At 37.1% G+C, this 25,150-nt stretch overlaps 1 protein-coding gene across 1 annotated transcript in view; it reads left to right on the top strand.

The window, feature by feature from the left end:
* The first annotated feature begins 418 nt into the window (after positions 1-418).
* SPINK5 (serine peptidase inhibitor Kazal type 5) overlaps positions 419-25,150 on the top strand; it is a 153,088-nt gene continuing 128,356 nt past the window's right edge. The window contains exon 1 of the mRNA XM_014730588.3: positions 419-569. The gene's annotated coding sequence lies outside the window, so the exon portion shown is untranslated. The remainder of the gene's footprint in view (positions 570-25,150) is intronic.

Genomic DNA, 25,150 nt, shown 5'->3' with positions numbered 1-25,150 from the left:
TAATTCATAAGAAGTCATATCTTGTAATTATTGCTGAGTGTCCCATTCATATGAGTTTATAGAATCAGAGAAGGTGCAAGCAAAGAAGAACTATAGATGCAGGGTTTCAGAGGGGAAAGGCCTTCCATCCTTTCAACTCTTCCACTTAGAAAATGAAGCAACAAAGTGCTGCAGTGTAGAAGCCAAAAGCATCTCAGACAAAGTGCTGGCTTGTTGGGCTCTTGGGCCTGGGGCTACTGAGAAGATGAAGAGGCCTGCCTTTGGGGATCAACTGCCTTCAGTCACGCAAACCCCACATTAGCTTCAAAGGCATTAGCATTCTAGGGCATGGAGCCATGCAACCCATTATACTTTGGACTCTATCCAGGCATTTCACTGGGAAATACAAGACTTAAGGGAAAAATTAAGGACTCCACCCAGGTAAAGGCATTCTGGTGTAGTAAATTGGTTGGAGATTTCCATCTGGGGAGATGTTTGACCCCACAGACAACCAATATCAGCAAGTGCACAATGAAGAGAATAGATCTGGATGAGGAAAGAATCTATAGATCACATGAAGAGAGGCAGTGGTAAGTGATGCAAAGAGGCTGGGCTTCAGAGTTTGACCTGAGATTCGATTCCCCAGTCTTTCCTCTGCCGGCTTCTAACTTCAGCTTCTTGTCTAATTATCAGAGGCTGCACCTTCTCTGCAAAATGGGATAATTGCCCATGGCATGGTTGATGTGATGTGAGAACTGGATAAAAGTTTTGTAACCTTTGAAAAGCCACAAACTGTTTGGTTATAAGAATAAGGCCTCCACTGGGTTGCAACAGACTATCAATACTATTTGAGGAATGTGTATAGCTTGCTTGGTCACAACACTGCTAAGAGAAACTTGAAAGATACTGTGAGAAAATACCTGTAGGTGTGGAATTGCATAATGTATAAATATGGTGATTTTATGTGCATGCATGTGTTCATGTGTTTGTACTATATTAGTGCCACACTTATGCTCAAATATTAATTAAATTTTGATGGAATGGGATCAGATGTAATGTGGGATGAAGTTTCAAAACAAAGGCTTTGAAGTCAGAAAGACAGGTGTTCAAACTCTACCTTACAGGCTTGGTGATAAAATTACTTAATTTGTACAAACTTTAGATTCCTCGTTTGCAAAATCATGAGAGTAATATCTACTTCATAGTGTGGATGTGAGAATTAAATAGGATAATGAATATGAAAAATTTAGCAAGTACTGAGAAAAATAGAAGACTCCAATAAATGTGAGTTATTGTCGTGGTGGTTGTTGCATTTCTAAAAGAAGCCTATGGGTTCTGAGACTTATGGCTGAGAAAAATAAAGGAGTAAAAAATTTTTCTATAGCATCTTCTGAAACCACTCACAGAAATAAGAAAAATGAATAAGGAGACCAGCAAGGAAGGTGATGGCACTGATCCCATTGAAGAGAAGAGAAGGAGTGGGGCCGGTCTGGTGGTGCAGGGATTAAGTTCACACATTTCACTTTGGTGGCCCAGGGTTCCCCGGTTTGGATCCCTGGGGCGGACCTATGCATGGCTTACCAAGCTATGCTGTGGCAGGCGTCCCACATATAAAGTAGAGGAAGATGGGTACAGATGTTAGCTCAGGGCCAGTCTTCCTCAGCAAAAAGAGGAGGATTGGTAGTAGTTAGCTCAGGGCTAATCTTCCTCAAAAATCCCCAAAACACAGGAAAGAGGGAGTGACATGTCGGCACAGTTGGTGGGGCTGTCCTTAGGACTAAGGAGTTAGGAGACTAAGTAAGACACACTTGTTAACAGAAGTGACTTTAACATGAGGCAAAGCTAGGTTCAAATTCCACTTCTATCACTAACAATGTGTAGATGGGTGAGTTACTTAAATTCTCTGTAACATACAAAATGCAAATAAAAATAACACCTTCCTCACTGAAATGAAGTAATATATGTAAAGTGCTTGGTGAAGTGATAATATTTTTGCTTCTTTTAATAGCTAAGAATCAGAAACTTCTCCTTTAGAAATTTAATTCCCTAAAATTATTATTTTATTTTTCTATTTGGCATATACTGATGAAGATGTTCCTTTAAAAAATGCTGCTTCATGGGGGGCCTGGCCCGGCCTGGTGGCCGAGTGGTTAAGTTCGCCGGCTCGGATTCCCCTGCCCAGGGTTTCGCCAGTTCGGATCCTGGGCGCAGACATGGCACCGCTTGTCAAGCCATGCCATGCTGAGGCGGCATCCCACATGCCATAACTGGAAGGACCCACAGCTAAAAATACACAACTATGTACCAGGGGGCTTTGAGAGAAAAAGGAAGAAAATCAAATCTTTAAAAAAAAATGCTGCTTCACATTTTTCATATGAAGATCATCAAAGAAAAAGGATTTTGGTTCAAGTGAGGACACAATTGTAAATGGGGGAAGGAGTAGGGTCTACTTGAACCTAGGCATGAAACGGTGGCAGATATCAAAGAGAAAAACCCCACAGGGAAGGGAGGATTCTGGACTACCGGGTCAAGGCTGCTAGAACAGTCACACCTCTTCTTCTGGTGATTATAATCCTGGCACACCTCGCTTTTAAAATCTTGGAAATGTTTATAGTCTGATTTAACCAAATAAATTATTGCCTGATCAATTGCTTTTCTCTTTCTGTTCTTCTTTTTATTTTACTTGTCCCATAAATAATTATTAAATGGCGGTCTGTTCTTGAACATCGGAAGACATTGGAATAATGACAGTTCTTGACATTGGAAGAAACAGAGAGGACTATGATTTCTGTCTCCAAACAACTGCAACATGAGGCAGCATATGATAGGAATCCTAAAGGAAAAAGAGTTTCATGAAGAAGGATGACCTGGAGCTAGAATTTGAATTATAGTGCTATTTAATAGGTCATGAAAATAGGATTTTAGACAGAGGTGATGTGAAGACAGTAGTGTAGTGTATTTTCAAAGACTAGTAAGTAGCTGGTTTGGAGGACTTAGTTTTAAGGAATGATTCTAGAATTAATCCCTTATCAAGATATTGAAACATATAAGAGTATTGGTCCTGGTGTCTAGACTGCCTTATTTGAGTATCAGCTTTATTTTCTAACTAGCTTGTGTGATCTATGGCAAGTTACATAATTTCCTTGTGCCTCAGTTTCTGTATCTATAAAATGGAATCATAATAATATTAATAACTCTTAGAGTGATTGGGAGGATTAGATTTGGTAATCAATGCAACATTATTAGAACAGAGCCTGGCACATTATAAGCTATCACTAAGTATAAGTAGTTATTATCATTTTATCATTCTGAATGATTTTTAAGGAGATAAGAAGATTTTAAGTTTCTAGTAAGATTTATTTTAAGATACACAGCAGTTTCTTGAAACTTGGACTATAAATGATTTGTTCAGAAGATACAACAGTGAAAGGATCCTTTTAGAATATAAATCCATCTAAAGGTATAACTTGAATCTCTGTTTTTCTTTGCATAAAGCACATGTGATATAGCTGCTTCTATATCTGTTGTGCTCTGAACCAACAGAACATAATTATCCCTCATTATACGATGTTAACAAGAAAGACAATGGTGTCTCTATGCCAATTTGAACTCAGCCAGTGCTCTACTCTCTTCTGCCCTATTTGGGTCAACCTGGTGATTCTTCTAAGCCTGATTAAACAGTCTTTCTTTTGAGTTAGTGTTTCTGGTAAATTTAATGACGGTTTTGTTTTTTAAATACATTTAATTAACATACTTTCTCCTAAGCAAGACGTTCAAAAATAAAATTATTTTATTATTTATAATTGTTTATGAAGATATTAGCGAATATTCTTGCATCAGCGCTGTACTTTATAACAAACCAAGTGGCAGAGCATTATGTTTAAGAGCTTGATTTTAACCCCGTCTCTGGTACCCAGGGCTATGTTGATGCCCGATTTGAGGGATTGCCATAAATATAGACTAGGACATCAATGGTGCCCGTTAGAGTTTCTCACTATGGTGATTCTTACTGGCAAGTTATTTAAACTCTTGTACCTTTGTTCCTTATTTTTTATCTTTTTAAAATCCCTAAATATTACAGAGTTTTTGTAAAGTTTAATTGCGTTACGTAGATAAAATATTGACCATAATATTTTACACATAGTAAACCATAAATGGGAGATATAATTATTGTGATCATGATCACTATCTCCCTTAAACCTTAAGGCAATTCTCTGAACTTGTTAGCCATTTTTATATCCACTTTACAAAAAAGGAAACTGTGGCACTGTAAAAAATAATTTTTTTCAAAGCAGAAACAAAGTGTGCTTCTAGGCTGAGAGATTTTGCCATAAAATTAAGTAATATAATAATATTATTTTTAATAGAATTAATTTATACATTTAGTATTTTTTAAATTGTGATTTTTCTTTATTTAATTAAATTGTGGCTTTTGCTGTTGAGTGAAGCTACATGAAAACTAGCATCTAAAGCCCAAGCATCAAAATAGCTCAGTGGCTGTTTTGCCACTTTGGCCATGGGAATTAGGTGGGAATGTGCTGTTATCTTCACATTCCTGAAGCCTGAGAATCCTTAGGCATGTTGACTCCCAAGACACGTCATTTTGAATGCATCTTTCTCTTGATGGCACCACATGCGACAATACAAGCACTGACGAATACAAGCACTGACGATTACAGTTGTTCCCTCTGACAGAACAATGTGAAAGTTCACATGAGGAAACTATTCCCTTAGTCATTAGATTTGTTAATAGAAGGCTTTAGTACTCTATGGGTTAAATGACGCATTTATTGGTGAGTGGTATTCTGAAAGATTCTGATAATTACGGTGAAAGAACTTGTAATATTTAGTAATGGTGGGAACAGAAATGACTCATGAGTGAGAGATACAAATAGCAAGAAAAAAATTTGTAAAAATGTTGAGCAGGTCAACTTTACATTAGAATGATTTCTTCACATAATTTCAATTTTGTGCTTTTCCATTAAATAAGAAGGCTACTTCATAATTGTATACGATTTCATCAATTTGAATACTCTTTTAGATAATTATTTTATTGGAAAAGGTTTATTACGCACCAGCTACATGGCATGCACTTGTCAAGGAGCTAGGGACATATTATAAGATGAATTAGATATAATTCTTGCCCTGACAATCAAGTGGGGAAGACAGATAATGAAATGAATTATTTTAAGAAGATAACGAGTGCCAAGGGACCGTGTCACAGGGAGAGCTTATCTTGTCTGATGGGTCATGGAGGACCTTGCCTGAGGAAGTCATGTGCAAGTTGTATCTGAAAAATGAGCAAAAATTAGCTACATCCTAAGGCAGATCTAGTTCTGTGCACTCACTCTTTCATTGATTCACTCATCCTTTCTTGTGAGGAATGTGTGTTGTTTCCCTACACCGAGACATGCTCTATTCTAGGCTCTAAGGACTCAGGAATGAACAAGAACTCCCTTTCTCGAACAAAGGAATAAATAAATAAGTAAACAAACATATGAGAATTTCAGGTCCTAGGAAAGACTAAGAAGGAAGAGGAGAAGAAAATTCCAACAGGAGGATGTGTTCAGGGATGGTCTGAGAAGGTCGCTCTAAGGAGATGACATTTTAGATGACCTCTAAATTAAGAGGAACCAGCCGTGCAAGGAGCCTTTTAAAGTTATTCTCAGTATTGCACCTCCTTTCATTATCCACCAAGCTTTAGTAAATTCTAGTAAAAAAGTAGAGCCTTTGTTCAGGGATGTTTTGAGTAGCAAAGGCAAAACCGTTTGGGGAACACCATCTTCTCCAGCTGATGTGAGAAGAAATAACAATGGTGAGCGCCTCTGGACAACAGCTGTAGCCAATAAAATAATAATTTCCAAGGCCCACCGGTTGTAAAGACTGGAGTGGTGGCATGGCAAAGAACTGAGGGCAGATGAAGTAGAAGTTCTATTTCCTAACAACATGAATAGCAGTAATGGAGAAACTCTCAGAAATACTTGAGGGGCCTATGGAGGATGGATGATTTTTGACTGGAGGATCATTAATCTCATCCCAATTTGATTATAAAAGGGGAACAAGACCTTATTTTATTGTCACATCCTGGTGAAGCCTGGAATATGTGGATTATACTCAGCGATGACCATTTATATTCAATACACATTCAAAGACTACTGATGCTATAATTATAGATAGCACTTACTGAACATTAACTATGTGTCATCCTCCCCTCTAAGTGTTTACATATGTTAACTCATGCAATACTTATAACATCTCTATGAGGGAGCTACCACTATTTTTTGTATTTTATATCTGAGGGAGAGAGGAGTTAGAGAATTTGTCCAAGTTCACAGAGTTGGTAAGTAGATGTTCTAAGAGTCAAACGCAGGCAGTCAAGACCCAGGGCTCTTAGTCATTTTGCAAGCCTGTTCCTTATATGCCGCATCAGTGATTTTTCCCCTCATCAGCCACTAGGTAAGCACCAGGTAAGCATCAATGTGTTCTTGACATGATGAGGAGTGGATTGTGTGGGAGAGAGACAGAGAGAGAGAGACAGAGACAGCGACAGAGACAGAGAGACAGACAAAATGAGAGTGAACGAGCATGTGGATAGGTTGCAGCATCAGAATTATCCCTATAAAAAAATTCTAAATAAGGAAAGGAAAAGCACGATTTTCCAAGTACTGTTCTAGATGAATTGCTTGTTTCTCTTAAGTCTCAAAGCAAACAAACAATCGAGGTGTTTTTAGCCCCATTTTACAGATGAGAATATAAGGGTCAGAGAACTTCAGCAACTAGGGTCTACCTTATACTGAAGTTTATACTCCTTGAGTTACTGCTCCCTAGGGAGGTTTGTAAAAAAATGAAAAACAGAAATAAAGCCATCCTCTTACCTGTCCTCCAGCCCTCCGATCATGATGTTGAGATAGGTTTTCACACACAAGTGAAAAATTGAACGGTGCTTTTTGTTATAGACCACCTAAAGTATATTTGATCTCATAGAAATCTACATGACTCACTAAATACCAAAATACGCTTCAGGGAAAAAGTGAGGACACTTCAACATTCTCACTGTGATGCTAGGGGCCTTACCAGTGTCACACAGGGGACGTTGGCCTGTCCTTATTTTTTCCACTGATGCCACATGTACTTATATATGTGTATAGATATATATAGATAGATATGAATACACACACGAGGGAATAATGAAACTGCTCTTGTAGCCCAAGAAAAGGACATACACACAACTGTTTTGAGAAAAATGTAAACCATGTAAGAGGCTTAACACACAAAGGCCTTTTTTAATTAAGGAAAGTTTCTAAATGTCTCTACTGCCTCTAACATAAAATGTAAAAAAGAAAAGACAGTGGCCTTAAGTTACATCTCCCTTGTTATTATTATTTTTGGGTTTGATAAGCTTTTTTCTTACATATTTTGTAGTTTGGATTTTTTGATAGTTTTTTGATAGTCTTCAATGCTCTTGGACTATTTTAAAAACTCATCTTTTAAATGACCATTTTACTAATGCATCCTCCCTTCAATATTATAAAGTTTATACAGTGTTTTTTTCTTGATTAGATTCCATGATTTGAGTCTATATTGCTAGTCATATTTAAACAATTGTGCTTGACTAATTTAAATGCGCTTCTACTTTATAAATTAGATATAACAATTTTATATACTTCGTTTTCTTCTATTTATTTTCTTGTAGTGTGGTTTTATTTTCTTTTTGGCTCTGAGCAATTCTTGGACCAGATTCTATAAGTTCTACTATGTAGGATTTAAGCTTTTAGGATTTTAAATATTTTTCAATGGTATGTTTTTGTCACAAATTTCTGTTTCTTCTGCAATAGATTCATTTTGTTGCATTATAAAACTTTGTATGTGCTTCTGATCATTCTTTAAATATGTGTAACATATTTTGTTTTACACATTCCTTTCATTCATAATGTTTTTGTACGTTTTCAAGTTATTATAACTTTAATTACTATAAAGTAAACCTCTGAAAACTTCTTATTATGTTTTGTTTAATCTCTCTATTTTTTTGTCTGAGGTTGATATTGGCAACCTTGTTCTTCTTTTGTATAAACATGACTTTTTCGTCCTTTCCCCAGCCTTTTAAATTAATTAAATAATTAATTGATTTGTAATTTTGTTTTAGAAATGCCTCTTAAAAGCAGCGTTGCCTAATTTCTTTTGCAATACAGTGGGAAACTCCTTGTCTTTGACTAGGGAAAATGAGATCATTTGTATTTACTGAGTAATTTTTCATAATCTGACTTCTGTCATCTTTTTGTCTACGTCCTTGGATTTATTTATATTTATTTATTGTTTGTTTGCTCATTAGTGTATGGACTATCTTCTATTTGATTCTATATTTAAGATTGTGAGGAGAAAGAATCTTCTTTTCTGTGCTGTTAGTTACTTCCTAACATAATTTCAAATATTGCTAACCATACAATTATCTATTTATACTCACCTAAAATACATTTTTTACTTTTATAGGAAAAAAAGACAATTCTTATTGGTACTTCTTTGTTTCGCTTTCTTTAATCTGAAGAATGAAACTCCGTCTTCGACTCTTTATTGTTGCGTTGGTCATTATGACTTAAAGTTCTTCAAAACGCTACATTAATTTGAAATAATTATTAGCTTCAACTCTTAAGATTTGCAGTAAGTGTTTTATTTTATTTTATTTCTTTCTCTAATGTTGGTTGGTTTCTTTGACCATCGTAAGTGGTTTTACCTTTAATATTTTGTGTTCGGTCTGTGTTAGTTTTCTACCACTGAGTGACAAATTATCACCGACTTAGTGCCTTAAAATAACACGGATCTATTATCTCACAGTTTCTCTAGGTCAGGAGTCTGGGGGTGGGTTAGATGAGTCCTGTGTCCCAGGTCTCACCAGGCTGAAATCAAGATGTCAGTTAAAGCTGAAACCTCATCTGAGGCTCCAGGTTTTCTTCCAAAGGCACTGGTTGTGGACAGAATTTAGTTTCTTGCAGCTGCTGAACTGAAACCCTCAACTCCTAGGGGTCACCTTTCATTACCTGAGAAATGTCCTTCTTCAAAATATAGTAGTATAATTTTCAAGATCTGGAGGTGTGTGTATGCTACAGCTTCGAATCTTTCTGACTTTCTGTCTCTGACCTCTCTCTAGACCCTATTTCCAGGGCTCACCTGATTAGGTCAGGCCCATCCTTGGTGTCTCCTTTTTAATTAATTTCGAGTTAATAGATCAGGGGCTTTAATTACACCTGTAAAACTCCTTTACTTTGTCATATAAACATTGCCTAATCTTGGTGGTGGTTTACTCTTATATTCATAGGATCTCTCCCACCCAAGGGCACTCACAGGTTCTGTGCAAGAGGCAGTGGGAATCTTGGGGGCCTTCTTAGAATTCTGCTTCCTACAAGGTCTAATTTAAATCATGCAAGTTTTGCATGATCTCTGGAGAAATGTTTTTCAAATCCTATTTGAATTTCTTTCTGTGTGAGTGTCTCTTGTGGCATTTGAAAAAATTCTTACAATGCATTCTTTATCTTTAAAAGTTTTGTAAAAGTGCCGTATATATAGATGAAAGAAAAAGAAGAATGTATCATACGGTATTGGTAAACTTGTAATGAAAAGTGTATTCTAAAACGCTATTTAATTCTAATACCTTTTGCTGTCATTATAAATTAGCATAGCATTATAAAAGATTAATTTTCCTTAAATTGTTTATGCTTTTTGGGTCAATAATCCCACTCATAAAAATCCACACTAAGAAAATGATTGAAGACAAGTAAAAATCTTTGTGTACAAAAATGTTTATTTTAACAATCTATTATAGTAAAAATTTGAAATAATCTCCTAATACAAAGTTGGGGAAATGTTAAGGCGCTTAGGGTGAATTCCTTGGATACATATTGTATGAGAAATATCAATATGATAAGAGTACAAAAGATGTGTACAGCATAGGTGAAATACGGAACATAAAATTATATGTGCATTCATTACAGCTATGTAAAATATGTAAGTGGTTGCTGTAGAACTAAAATAATTTATGGGAAATTAGAAGCAGTTGATGAAACAAGTTGGCATATCATGTGTACATTTTTAAACAATTTCTTTAAGGCTATCAAAAGGTTTTACAATGTATAAAACGAAATTAGGTCAGATTCCGAGTGTCTGGGAAAGAGTAGGTGTGGACCTACTTGGCTTCTGATTCTCTTTCATCAGAAATCTGCTGAGCCTTTACTAAGCGAAGGGTGAAATCTTCTATTGCCATTGATGAGAACTAAGTGAATTATATTGGGAGTAGACAGACCCAGCCCTTCCTTCAAGATGATGACTAATTGACAAACCTTCCTGATGGGATGTGACCTAGGGCTGACCCTTGATGACTGGGGATGGGTTAAAGACAGAATGCTCACTTTTCCCTGGTTTTCTATGAGGTTTCAAATGGAACTTGGTCATTGTGATCAAGAAGGGGTTACTAGATCCTTTTAATAAAAATATCAGCACTGAAGGGACCAGAGATGATAGTTTAGTTACAAAGTCAACTCTTTCATCTAATGTGGAAATTCCTCCCAGTGCCTGGCTGAAAGAGATCACCACCTTGCCTCTGTTGGTGTAACGTGTGCTTGCGACCACTAAATGTAGCCTGGTTTTGCTAAGCAGCAAACTTATTTGACAACAGAACACCCTTTTCATGGAATACATCCTGGCAGCACTGTCCTTTGGAACTTAACTTGGGAAAAACTGGATTATGAATAATCCTTTAATCCTTGTACAAAGAGCCATGTCAAATAAAGAAACTTGGGATGTGGAAGAGGGATTTTATTTATTTTTCCAGGTCCCAAGGGGGTTAAAACTAGAATAAAAGGACAATTTTATGAGTTAAATAACTATGTAAAAAGATGGATTTGTTCTAGAAATCAAGCTTCCCATTACTGGTAGTGCTCAAACATGGATTTGATAATCATTTGCTGTGAATGTTATGGGGAGGATTCAAGAGTTAGACTAGAAATTAGAAGAATTTGGAAGGCTTGTGACTTTCAGCCCTGACTGAGCATCAGAAACTTCTGGGAAGTTAGTTTAAAAAAAGAGAAAGGAAGGAAGGAAGAAAGGAAGGAAGGAAATACCTGAACTCTATCTAAGCCCTATTGAAATGGAATATCTGTGTTTTGGGTGCAGGAATTTGAATTTTTAATAAACTATCTAGATTATTCTCATGTATACAGTTCAAGAAACTAGCAAATGAAATCCAATAGGCCAGATGGCTTTTTAAGGATACCTGCAGCCATAAAAATTTTTGTTTCCATAGTACAAATAATATGGCAAATTAGGCAACTAGGAATGCTATATGGGTGGCATTGCTTGTCTTTTTGGAATCAGAAAATAGAAATAATCTCCTGGTTTCTGAGATTTCCAGTCTAGGCACAATGGGACCAGTCTATGCTACTGAATTTCTTATCCTAAGAGACAGGAGAGAGATGAGAACTAGGGAAGGAGGAAGTGGCCCGGGAGGGCAGTTTTGGAAGAAGCCTTCTCCACCCATGGACAATCCCTTCCTTGCACTCTGCTGTACAAACCTAAGATTTTGATTACTTGAACCTACAGCTATTGCTTCATGGAGTTTAATGAGGTTCATCCCATACAGAGAAGCTTCAGGACTTTTCAGATGGTGATTACGGGGAGTGGCTTCTTGGATCACAGCCATTCATTTAATCTCTCCTCTGCCAACAAGGGTCTGGCAGGTTGTGTCTGTACTACCAAACTTCCAACTCCAACAGTAACAGTGCCATCTGGTTTTGCCCAAACCAAGGGAGTGACCTCAGACATTGTTTGCCATAAGTTGCAGTCATTTCTAACTAGAAATCTTAGCCCTGCCTAGAGTTAAATAGAGATCTAGGAAAAGAGACAGCCACTTGTGCACCTAGATACTGGTTCTGGAGGTGGCTAGGAAACCTGGATGCCTCTCCCAGAAAACCCAAGCTCTTTACCCAGGTATGTGAGAGGGATGCCTAAAGTCTGAGCAGCTGGAAGGTATTTGCCAGACCCATTTATCCATTTATTTATCTATATTTTTCAAGTGTCAACTATGTACCATTCACTATGCTATAGGTACTGAAGATAAAATAATGAGTAATAACAGACAGCCAGGAGTTTGCAGTCTGGTTAAATTTCTGTACGGGCTCTGACTTGAAACTGGCTAGCTCCTCTTGGTGATCATCATCACCTCATCATTAACATAATAGTAGCTAACATTTTGGACTCAGCACCTATGTGCTAAAAAATTTTTAATGGCATATTCCTAATGAGGTAAGTATTATTATCATACCCATTTGTCAGATGAGAAAAGGGAAACACATAGATAAGGTAACTGGACCAAGACACATAGCCTCTATTCATCATGGGGTGGGCATGAGAAAGCAGAGGTTTAGAATTCCTTTACCACATCCTATGAGCTTAGGTCTTGCTTGCTCTTGATCTCTGGGTTTAGGGTCTAAACCAGGCCAGGCTCAATTAGTATTGCAATAATACAAGCCAGTCTCCAGCCCCAATGAGCATCATTCTGATGAATGGGGATTATATTCAGGCCCCGAGTAAGCGAAGAAAAATGGAGTTGACAGTAGCTAGCTTTGGAATCTCAGGGGAATGAATAGACTCAAGAGGGGAAGGAAGACTCTCAGAGTTTGGAGATGGATACAGGTTTTCCTTTGGATGGACCAGAGGGTGAGGCTCTTTCTACTAAACTCATATTTTAACAAGTCAACAGGACACCTAAATCTGACTTCCTGGGTTCAGAGGTTCAGCTGGACCTAACCCCAGTGGGTCAAGGACACTAGCCAAACCTGAAGAGCAGGATCCTGGCCAGGTAGCTCGGATTTAGTCAAGTTTTGTTTCTGTAATTCTGAAAAAGCCTCACGGATGTGATTCATTTTAGTGAGATTTAGGTGTAATGCAACAGAGTCAAGTTTCTTGCAATTTGTAAATTCAGAACTATTTTATGAAGACAATAATATCTTTTAATATAAACCATGATTCTCATTTTAAAACAAGATTCTCCCTATGTTCTTAAATTATCAACTTTTTAGCTGCTCCTTCAAAGGAGATTTACCATATCCTTATTTATAGATTACGTATTTCTCTTCACCAAGCCAAGGATGGCAGTGCTTATCTTTGCAGTGGCATTCAAATATTTACTGAGTACTTTTCAAAAATAAAGTTGGAATCATTATACTATCCATGACTTTGTATTATTTTCCTCCCTTAGCATTTTCAATAGTATTCCAGAACATTTTCTTATGTCAGTCAAACATTTATTACGCATATTATTTTGGAGGAGTGAATGATATTCCATCATACAAGTAAACTGTAATTATTTAACAGTTTTTCTCATACTATTTCCAAGTTTTCACTCTTTCATTTTACCATTCACATTTATAACAGTGACAAAACTCAGGAACAATCTGGATGCTAACACCATTTTGAATATATTTGTCCATAAATCTTTCCAATAAGTTGTTATACTAGGTCAAATACTGATACTTTAAATTTTCTTGTTGTTTAGCATCTAAGCAATTTTCAGAATGATTATATTATTTTAATTAGTAACTGAGAAAGTTACTTAAACTTTCTGTGCTTCAGCTCCCTCATCTCTAACAATAGAACCTACTTCACAGAGATGAGTTGATATACGGGAAGTACTTAGAACAGTGGATGCAAAGTACTTGGAATGACATATTCTATATAACTCATTGCTGCTTTTATTAGGCTTCCGCCAACACTGTACATTAATGCCACTCTTTTGTGGCAAGTGTGACAGCTTTTCCTTTTATTATGTGTTAAAAAATACTAGCTTAACGGATAAAAGTTACCCCCTTTTATTTGCACTTCTTTGACTACTAGTGAAGTTTGACATTTTATTTTATTTTGTATTTGTTTAGCCTTTTTTTTTAAATCTCTGTTTCATGAATTTTATTCATTCTTTAACTGGATTCTCACTGTTTTTCTTATCAATTTTGTGCGCTCTTTTTATGGGGACCCTTGCTGTCATTTATGTTAGACATACTTTCCTGGTTTGTGTGCTCTAGTTATTTTTGATTGTGGATCAGAGAGGACTGTGAGGGCTTCTGGGAAAAAAAGTCACACTTGGGCTGCTTGTTGAGCAGAAATGAATGGACTTTGCAAAGTACAGGGCAGTGACTAAGTTGGGGAGAAAGAGTCCTGCACCAGGGACCCAAGACCATAGTTTCACTCCAGGTTTTGTCCCTTGGACAAGCCAGTTAACATCTCTGAACTCTAACATACTCATCTATAAAATGAGCTCTTATTAATGATTGTAGAGTAACCATGTGGATCAAATGAGTTAGCACATAATAAGTTTCTGCATAAACTAAACAAACCTCATGCACCTGTGAGCTCACTGCAATTTTTTTTTTATTTTTGATATATACGTATGTAAGAAGAAGGCCACATTTGCATTTAGAGCCTGTTGTGCTTGCTCACAATTTACATGGAGATGGAAAAGCAAATGTTTGATAAACAAATGTTTGCTGGCCTTCTATCTTGAAGGCTGTGAGGGGGAAGGTCAAAGTTTCTTTCAGAGTCTTTTATTCTTAGAAATAATCAAACCAAAGAGACATATTTTGGGCTTGCCAATTTTGATCCCGCACAGCACTATATGGCAGAGGGAGAGAGAAACTCACTACAGGTACTAAAATGTTAGTTCTGGAAAGAGGCTATTAGATGATCCCAGGTAATGTCCTCAACTTTACAGTTGGGAAGTTGAGGCCAAGAAGAGGAATAGAACTGCTAAGGCTGCCCGACATATGCCATATTAGCGGCAACGGGAATCATGAAGACAGTTTTCCTGAATCACACTTATTGTCTTTTCTAACTCAGTGACTAAGGGAATGTGCCTTTGCCAGAAACAATGGAAGTGAGTTAGTAAGGGGATATTGAGCTCTATTTTCCACAGTTTGGGTTTGGAAAAATGTGAGATAATCAAATAAAAATGGCAGGCAGTTTAACATGTGGTAGGAGGGGAGTCGGGTAGGGAGGTCAGAGCTCGGATTACATATTTTAGACTTGGTGGCACAGAGATAGTGACTTCAGATGAGCTGAAATTTTTCATTATGAATTCAATTATTTTTGAAAAAAATCAAGAATATTCATGGAGATTTATTAAGCCCTTACCGTATGATAACTACTTAACCAGCATCTTATCTTGTTATTAACCCTATGAGGGAGATACTATTATCCTTGTTGCTCCATTTTACAAATGAGGAAACAAGGTCAAAGAGGTCAAATAACTTTCGTAATGTCTATCAAATTCCTAGAAATCCTTTAAAGGAGGGTTTCTCAATCTCAGCAGCATAAGCATTTTTGGCTGGGTAATTCTTATTGGGGAAGGGTTCTGGGAAGCTGTCCTGTGTATGGGAGGATGTTTAGCAGCATCCTTGGCCTCTACCCATTAGATGCCAGTAGGACTCACCCTCCAGCTGTGACAACCAAATCAGTCTTCAGACACTGCCAAATGTCCTCTGGTTGGGTTCAAATAGGCTTCCTTATTAAAAATCTTCCTGAGAAATTTCAACGTTAGTTGGTATATTCTTCTTCTGTATTCTTGTGCCACTTATTGCCGAATTTTAAATAATGTTTTTGATTTTGTTTTGTATGCATCTTGTCTTCCCAAGAAGCTTAAGCAGTTTTTGAAGACAAAGTCTTTCGCATTTAACACAATGTTGGATGCAAGTATCTTTCACCTTTGTCCCCTCTTCCTCATTCTATCAGGGAGGGGGAAATTCCTGTCTTCTAACCTTCCTGTGTTCTTATGACTGGACTAATAGTAAAATAGACACAAGAACAGATCAACAAGAGGAAAACCCAGTTTAATACATATGTATTGGAAACCATAGAGAAAGGATGCTCAGAGAGTAAACAAAGCAGGCAGGATATATATCTTTTACACAAAGAAACAATACATTTGTGAGGAATGATAGAAGGAAGAAACTTAGATTTGAGGTATGTAATTGGTGGGGAATTGAAGCAGAGTTTAGGCTGGAGGTAGTAAATTAGCAAGGTTTGTTTCTGCAGGCTTCGCATCCTGGATCCCCCAGCTCTGTGATAAGGACGCAGGGAGAGCACCCGTCAGGGGGGAGACTTATTTCCTGCTTTCATGGGGAACAGAGCAGAGGGTCAAAATGCCTCTTTTTACATTGGCTGCTTCTCAAGTAACTTTAATTAAAAACAATCAATATGCAAATGTGGGATATTATGGGGTGGCCTGTCCTGGGCCCCAACAATTCCTACTGTTATTTCCCGCTTAATTTAGACCCTCATAATTTTTACCTAAACTGCTGAAGTAACCTAGCTGGTCTCCCAGCCTGTATTCTCCCCTCTTCAAACTACATCATTCATTCCCTAATTGGAAACTCTCCCTGAAACACAGATATGATAATGCATGTCTTTTCTGTTTAAAACCTTACCCAGAAACACATTCTTAGCCTTATATTAAAGGTATTCCACACTCTGGTCTCAGTATTCCTTTGAAAAGTGATTTTTCATCACCCGCTTATGTGTAAGCTTGGCTCTAGTCAAGAAAAGATGTTTACTCTATACCCTATGCCTTCCTGTCTCCAAGTTGTTCCTGCTCTTCTTTTTCTCATAGTCCTTGGATTTCTCTCCATCCTTCAAAGCTAAGCTCAAATATCAAATGTGCACATTCCCACTTTCTTTCCTCAGGCACAAAGGGATCCTGTCCTTCTTTAATACCCACTGACCTCTATTGATACCACTCTTAAGGCTCTTAGCAATATCTATTTGTATCAGAATTAGGTATGTGCATGTATGTGTTTTGTTTCATGGGTTTCAAAGTCAAACAGACCAGTGTTTGAATCCTAGTACTCACTTAGCCGTGTTACCTTGGGCAAATCACTTTAACTCGCTAGCCCTCAGTTTTATTTCTTCACACTTAAAATGAGGATAAAGTAGCAGCTACCTCCTCGTATGGTTTGAGGATTCAATAAAAACGCAGCAAAAGTGCTTGACATAGATCTTGACAGATAGGAAAAACAATAAATATTATCTACTAATTTTAAGCATGATCATTATCATTATTATCAACTTCCTCTGGAATAGTCAAGCCAGATCAATTTGTTTTATACTTTGCTGGGTGATTATGGGTAAGAGATTTACTTGTGAAGACTGGCAAAGAAAGTGTCAGGAATTTAAAGCTACTTATTATAGAACCAATATGGAAATGATATGTGCCAATAATCTAACTCTTCAGAGGAAAGCAGCTTTTGGAAGGATTTTGCAATAGAAATTTGGGGATTTAGTGGATAATGAGACTAGCCCTATGGAGAGTACTCATAGGAGCTGATGGAAGGTTCCCATGGCACAGAGAGAATGCTGTGAGCTAAGGGAGGTGGCACAACGTCAGAGAGCAGTGGGCGGATAATAAGCATGGAGTTGAAATGCAAAAGACTGAATGGGAACGCATGGTTCAGGGAACATGAAATGAAACTCCACTTCTTCGGTTTGAAGTAGACAGTTTCACTTGGCTGCCAGAATCTGTTTCTGTACCAAGTCCAGTATGTCAGATCAGACAATGCAAATTTGTCATTGAAGTCATTACCAGGAGCTCAGTTGATGGATCCATCACAGACTTTTGTCAGAACCAAAGCTAATCCTCCCAGTGGAACGTGGAACTGGGTAGAGCAGGAAGAGGTGGGATTTTGAGACTTGATACATCAGTGAGGAGCAGGCTAGGCAATCTAGCAGGACCCCAGAAATAAGTTAAAAGAGGGCTATGATATGTGTAGGTGGCTCTGGCCACATACAATATGTAGATCAGGTTTGTCAGTGGCTTCATAAAACAGAGCTAACCCACATGAATTGACATTTGGAGCAAGCCCTTGGAGGACAGGTAATTATAATAATGGCTAATATTTACTAAGCAATTACTGTATACCAGCCACAGTGCTAAGAGCTGTGTATGCATTGTGGCGTTTAATCTATGCAGAAACCCTGTGAAGTAGGTGCTATTGCTATCCCCATTTTAAAGATGCATTAAGAAAGGTACAGATCTTAAATCGTTTGCCCATCACACATATGCAGTAAGTAGCAGAGGTGAGGTTTGAATCCAGGTTGTTTATTTATTTATTTTATTGTAGCATCTCTGCTCTTAACCCCTAGAATCTTTGGCATTCAGAAGTAGAAGAGACTAAGAGACCATGTGGTCCAATTTTCTGATTCTATAGGAAAGCTAAGTAAAGTTCAAAGGCAGAAGTCACTGCCCTAAATTCCTTGGAGAACCAACCCATGACAGAACTGGGGTGGAAGGCTCAGATGCCCTTTCTATTATGCTTTTCAAAAGCAGGAGGGCTCACCTAGCTACTTAGCCTTCTATTTCTCTTGACCAGGACCATGGTTGGCTGAGAGCCTGGGCAATGTAAACCTGAAGGAGTACCTGTGTGACCAGGACACACAGATTTAAGGGCTGTACGTACAGACAGCCTAATAGCTGGCCCCTTCGTGATGGCCAATGCTACAGAAGAAGTGAGTGGGCAGATGGGGTACTTATATCCCCCTTTCATTCTTTTTTTCTTACTTGAGCATATTGGCTCACAAATGATCAATCAGACCTTATTTTGCTAGAAACTGAATGAACTACAAACTTCAAATGCGCCATCATTTCCCAAGTGGAGAGAAATTTCTGTGCCCTTTGCATCAGATATGGGAAAAAGGTATTGATTTAAAAGACAAAATGAACTTATATAAGAAATCATCTATCAGAAAAAATAAAAATGAAATTAAATGTAAAACTATCATAAGGCATGATAAATGAGATTACAACTTTAATTTTTTCTCAACTTCATGTTCAAAGAATTCTCAGTTAGTATCTTCTTGAGAATGTGATGCTTATTAAAATCACTTTCACAGAATAATTATTACAGTTACAATGACAGAATTGTGATATATCGCATGGTCAAGAGCAATAGCCCACCAGAGGCCTGTGTTATTTCAGTGGGTTGGACAGAAGTGAAAGAAGCTTTGCAAAAGTCTGATAATTTCTGTTGCTAACATTGTAAGTTTCCCAATGGACTATATTCCCCAAATGTTTCCATGGATGGGATAACATTTCTTAATACTTAGTTTCAATAGTGGATAGCAGACATAGGATTTAGACTTCTACTTTCTGAATTTGTGTATGAAGGGTCATAAAGAAGTATGCCTTGCAATGTTTTTGCTCTTGTATGATCTTTTTCTTTAAAATGTCTCCTGATCCAACCAGCACTGAAATTCCCTATTATATTCCTCATCACAATGTATTATAATTCTGTTTAATTACCCATCTCCAACTCTAAGCAACCGCAAGTCCCATGGGGGCAGGACCAGATCTCTTTTGTCTTCTGCAAGAATGAATTTACTCTTCAAAATCCAGCTCTAATTTAACCTACACCATGAAGTTATCACCATATTTTATTTGATTTAATGGTTACCTTCTTTTGTTTCTATTGCACTTTGCTCTGTTAGAGCAGCGTTTATTGTGTGGTATTATAGTGGTATATGAATGTGTCCTGCTTCTTGCCATATATTTAATTAATTTTGAGCAAAAATCTTCCTTAGTCATATTCCCAGTACAGCACCAGTGTTTTGAACTTAGTAGCTAGACCCACCTCAGAAATCTCTCACTCTGCATGTCCAGAATTGATCATGATTTTACCTCTAAGACATACGCTTCCTTTTATATCCCTAGTCTGGTTGATGGATCTTCATCTACTCATTCTCACATGCTAGGACTCTGGAACTTAATCCTTTCCACCTTTCATCATCCAGTCTCTACATCCAATTAGTCACTAAATCCTGTTAAGTTTACATTCTGAATAACCATTGTCTCCATTCCTTCCATCTCCATGGTTACCTGACTTAATTGAAAGTGATCTGATCTATTGCTTTTCAATTGGGTCTCCAGCCTCACCCTTCCCTTTACCCATATTTGGCAAAGTTTTCAAAGTAACATTCTAAAGAAAATAAGTAAAATCAGATATTTTTCCTGCTTAAACTTCTTAAATACTCCAAATCCCACACCGTTACCTATAGAATGCACCCAATACTTCCTAGTGTAGCCAATAAAGATCTTTGTGATTCAAATAATTTTTTTGGATTGACTAATGCCATGGTCCCTATTTTTACATTTCACAAACATTCATGGAGTATTTATCTTATATCCATTTTTTGCTAGCCACTGGGCAAGACATTGTGTATAATATATCCTGGAGATATATATATATATATGTATATATACGCAAGTATATATAAATACATACATATGTGTGTTTATAATATCATATATATATCTGTGTCGCATATATTGGGCGTATTAAGATGAAAAGGATGTGATGAAGACTTTGAGAAGCTAATTAGAGTAGAGAAGACCCCTACGTAAACTCACACATATGACTAGATGTCATATGACGAATACCATAATAGAGGAAACACAATTTCATGGGTGTGAGAGGAGAGATGTCTCTACTTTAGAAAGTCAGAAGGCGTCAGAGAAGACATTTGAGTAGTTAAGCAGGAATTTGTTAAGTGGACAGAGGAAATGAAGTCATTCCAATCACAGGTGATAGCACAGACAGACAAGGAGACCTGCAGGAACTTAACTTAGTGTGTTTAGAGAAAGAAAAAGTCTAGCGTGTGAGAGTGAGGTTGTTGTAGTGAGGGGCAATCACCAGAAAGGAGACTGGTAAGCTCTGCTGGGCTAGATGTGAAGGAACATTTATGCAACACTAATGATTATGGACTTTCTCTGAAAGACCTCTGCGGTTCCCTATTACTCACTCAGAGAATAGTGAAACTATAATATCTGCATGTCAAAGAGAGAACCCTGGTGCTACTGCGTGGGATGAGAAGGAGGAGACACACTGGAAGCACAGAAATCAGTAGAAAGACAATTGAAATGGGCTCGGCTTGAGACCAGTGAGAATGTGAATGAAGGTGGTGCTGATGGTAATGAAGAGCAATGATGGAATCCAAAGAAAATCTAAAGCTTGAGTTAGCAGGATTTCATTAAATTCAGGTACATTCAAAGATAATTAAGGGAAAGAATATGGTATGATAGGTGAATGAAACTGGTGAAACAACATGAAAGGAAGGCATGATTCTCCATCAGTGTAACCTAACCCTGAAGGTCCTCGACATTCATTTCAATAAGTGAGAATTTTGGATTTTGAACAATGAAATAAAACATAATGAAAAACAAAACAAAGCAAGCTAACAAAACCAGAAGGCCACCTTCTCTTCGTAGTGCTCACTTATAGTGACAGATAAATTTGGATTACTGTGAACTGTTTTGAGACCCTCATCACAAAGATGAAGGTGAAACTTTTAAGAACATGCAGATAATTACAAAGTGAAATGAGAAGTCAGTAAATACTAATTAAAGGAGGTAATATAGCTTACTAGTGGCACTCATACCCAGCAGGATTTTCCAGAATTGTGTATCATCTTGCTTTTACATATCTTATACCACTCCTTTTCACACCCTACACTCAGCCATGCTAAGTGTATTCTGTATTTTAGTTTCTTCAACTTGTCAACCTCTCCTCACCTGTGCACATATTCTTTTGTTCTCTCTGCTTGTAGTATTATTTATGGAGCATTATCTCCTCTGCTACACCCGGGGATAAAGTGAGAAGCAAAAAAGACAGAGAGGAAAGTGAACTTCACTCCTGGAGAGTAAGGATATAACTAGGATTGGTCCATTGTAAGCATGGACGTTCTTTAAAAACTTTTTTTAATTAAAAAATTCAGACAAATGTGTTATTATAATCTATGAGTTATATATACATACATATACATATGAATTATATATACATATATTGGTTTCTATGCCCTAGTTTTTCTCTGAATGTTTGAGTAACACTGATGTTTCGTTTAGAAAGAGTCACCAAGCTTCTCCTTGAATTTGCATATCCCTTGGTACACTACCACCTAATTGTGGGAGAATGCATACTACAGTTTGAGAACAATAGCTAGGCCAATTTTTTTTAACAACAATAATATATTTTTCTAATATTAAGCTTGGGAAAGTGAGGAAGAGAAACACGGAATTTTCCAAGCTCACAAATTAGCTTGCTAGTAGTGGTGATGGGGAGGACTTCCACTGGAGTCCAGATCATCTGGGTCCTGGTTCTGCTCTCTCTCTTTGCCAGGGTACTTGGGAACAATGAAGAATCCAGCTCTGCAAATAAGATAAACAGTGCATACCTGTAGTTAGAAAAAGAATCCTAAAGTATTAATAATAATAGATTAGAGATTTTATATTAAAAGCTTTTCAAATTCCAAAAGATGATTTCTTAAAAATATGATTACTTAGGAAATTTAAAAATTTATCTTAAGTTTAAGGATTGCAATTTTGTGTTTTTCTCTGTGGTATTAAATGCAGCTAGTACAGAATGCAAAATTGGGAATTTGAGACATGGCATATTTTATTACATTCAAAATTTTGGATTTAAGAACTAAAAGTAAATAGTGAAAGTATCACATAATTCTAAAACAAAACAGAATTTCTACTGAAATGAAATCCAATTGAACTTTACTACAGCTATAAAAATAGCAATTTTTAATGAAATTCTTCAAATAAAATTTAGATAACTTGAAAATTACGTGAATCAATAGAAAGATTTAGACTTACTGTTTCTGGGTAAAGATTAAGAATGCAATTATTAGGGAGAAGCATGAGAAAATTTGGGGGGTGATGGACATGTTCATTATGTTGATTGTGGCCGTATATGTATACACATCTTAAAAATTATGAAATTCTACATTTTAAATATCTAGGGTATGTCAATTATATCTCCAAAAAAGAAGGGGGCTATGCATATTTGTAATTTCATATATTTATAATGAACAGAGAAATTTAGTTAATTGAAATAACAACTTTGTGAATAAATTTGAAATAGTTAATCGAGTAATTGATTTACACTTATCCCTTCAGGTCTAGATATTGCTGTTTTTCTCAGTATTGAAACATCTGATAGTTAAGTTTATCAATTTTACTAAATTTATAAAAATTTATTAGTACGGAAAAAGTGCTTATTTGTTAAATCAACTAATTAATATGCTTGAAAGGGAAATTATGTTTATAAATGTAGTTTTAAAAGTTTTAGGGTATTTAGTTGACTAAGTTTTAAAAAGATATCAAATATTTTTCAGAGGTTAATTAAAAGTGATTTTAAAAACTTGGTTTTTAAAGTATTTCATGAGTGGAACAAAAGATTTGCACGCTAATTTAATTGCTTAAAAGGGAACTTCTGAGATTTTGATTCCTGAGGCAATTTTAATCTAGAGAGAAAGGTTATTGCTCTGTGGCTTCTATAGCAGACCTCAAGGTACTGCAAATAAAGGTTTGGTGACAGAACAAATAACCTCAGGACTTGTGTTATTGACTAGGAAAACCACAAAGCTAACAGCACCAAACGCACTGTTTTCTCCTCACTTCTCGCTAAGTCCATCTCTTCCAATTGTCTCTTACAGGGATGGTGAACAATTACACCATCATTATAAAATTTGTAGCCTAGTGGGCATATAGATGTGATTATGTTGATTGTATGTCTACAGACTGGGGAATCAAAGATGAAGATCTCAGCCCAACAGCCCTGCAGTAAATTACAGTGCCTTACGTCAATAATGGAGGTGGGGTGGTTGAGGGGCTGGAGTTTAAAGTCTCAACTAAAGACATCCTTAATACATAATGTAACCCTTTGATAGATCATAATTTTTTTACCAGACAAATTCACAGTCTCTTCCAAACGTTCGCACCCTTTCCAAGTAGCCCTTTGGACTTTGCTACTTAGGGTTACATCATCCATCTTCCTCTCCATTTTCCCAATGTCATGAGGTGTCCTTTTCCTGTGAGCACATTAAGGCCTCTTATCTCGTGACAAAAAGGCAACCTCAGAGCAGTATTCAGATTATAATTGTGTACGAAAGTAAGTCTATAACTTTGATATTTTAAGGACCTTGGATGAGGTGGTTGGTTGTCGTGCTTGGCTGGCGAGCACTTATTTTCTTCCTCTCAGCAAAGCAGTTACAAACATAATTTAATAAAGGATACAAGTATTCTTTTAAAATTCTAAATCTGTGATCTTATTTGCTATCACAGAAACTCCAAACGGTTAAGAAACATAAAGTAAATCATGGGGGCAGTTTTAGTTGAATGAAGAAAGCAGCTGGAATCTATGCCCAAGAGACTTCCCCTGTCTGGACATCAATTCCTTCACCTCTGCAGAGTGGGCTAAGGACAGATTTAGCACTGGCATTCCTTGACCCTAAAAAGAAAACCTAGCTGCATGGGGGGCGGGGGGGGGGGGCGCCTAGCAATTTTATATGCATTTACAGTTTCTCAAGTTGGTGGAAAGCAAAATGGGGTAGAGGTTTGAGATTTGAGTGGGACTGGAAGACCAGGATGAATAAAGATTTTGATTCTGTTCACCCTTCTGAATCTAAAATCTATTGGAAGTAGATTAAACCTCTGCTGTGGAAGTTGTTTTGTTTTTAAACTATCAAAACTAAGACTTCAGAAGATCAGATTTCAGCACAAAATCTTTACCTTTTTGAGTAAGACCTCCAAGGTCACAGGAAGGATTATAATGAAGCTTGCTTAGTCTCCCTGAGAGATCTAGATTGAAGTCTAGTCCTAATCGCAAGATTCAGCAAACTTTTTTTTTTGAGGAAGATTAGTCCTGAGCTAACATCTGCTACCAATCCTCCTCTTTTTTTTTTGCTGAGGCGAACTCTCCCTGAGCTAACATCTGTGCCCATCTTCCTCTACTTTATATGTGGGCTGCCACAACAGCATGGCTTGACAAGCGGTGGGTAGGTCCACACCTGGGATGCAAACTGGTGAACCCCAGGTTGCCGAAGTGGAGTACACGAACTTAACCACTACACTATCAGGCCGGCCCTCTCAACAAACATTTTTGTAAAGAGTTTTAGTAAATGTTATTAGCCGTGCAGATTGCAACTACTCAACTTTGCCCTCTTGGCACTAAAGTAATCTTAGGCAATACTTCAATGAATGAGTGTGGCTGTGTTCCAATAAAACTTTATTTACAAAAGCACATAGCAGGCCAGATTTGACCCATGGGCCATAGTTTAATGATCTCAGTGAGTTGAAAGACTGTTG

Source organism: Equus caballus, chromosome 14 (assembly GCF_041296265.1).
Source record: "Equus caballus isolate H_3958 breed thoroughbred chromosome 14, TB-T2T, whole genome shotgun sequence".
Taxonomy (NCBI): domain Eukaryota; kingdom Metazoa; phylum Chordata; class Mammalia; order Perissodactyla; family Equidae; genus Equus; species Equus caballus.
This window is presented reverse-complemented; position numbering and strand designations above follow the sequence as displayed.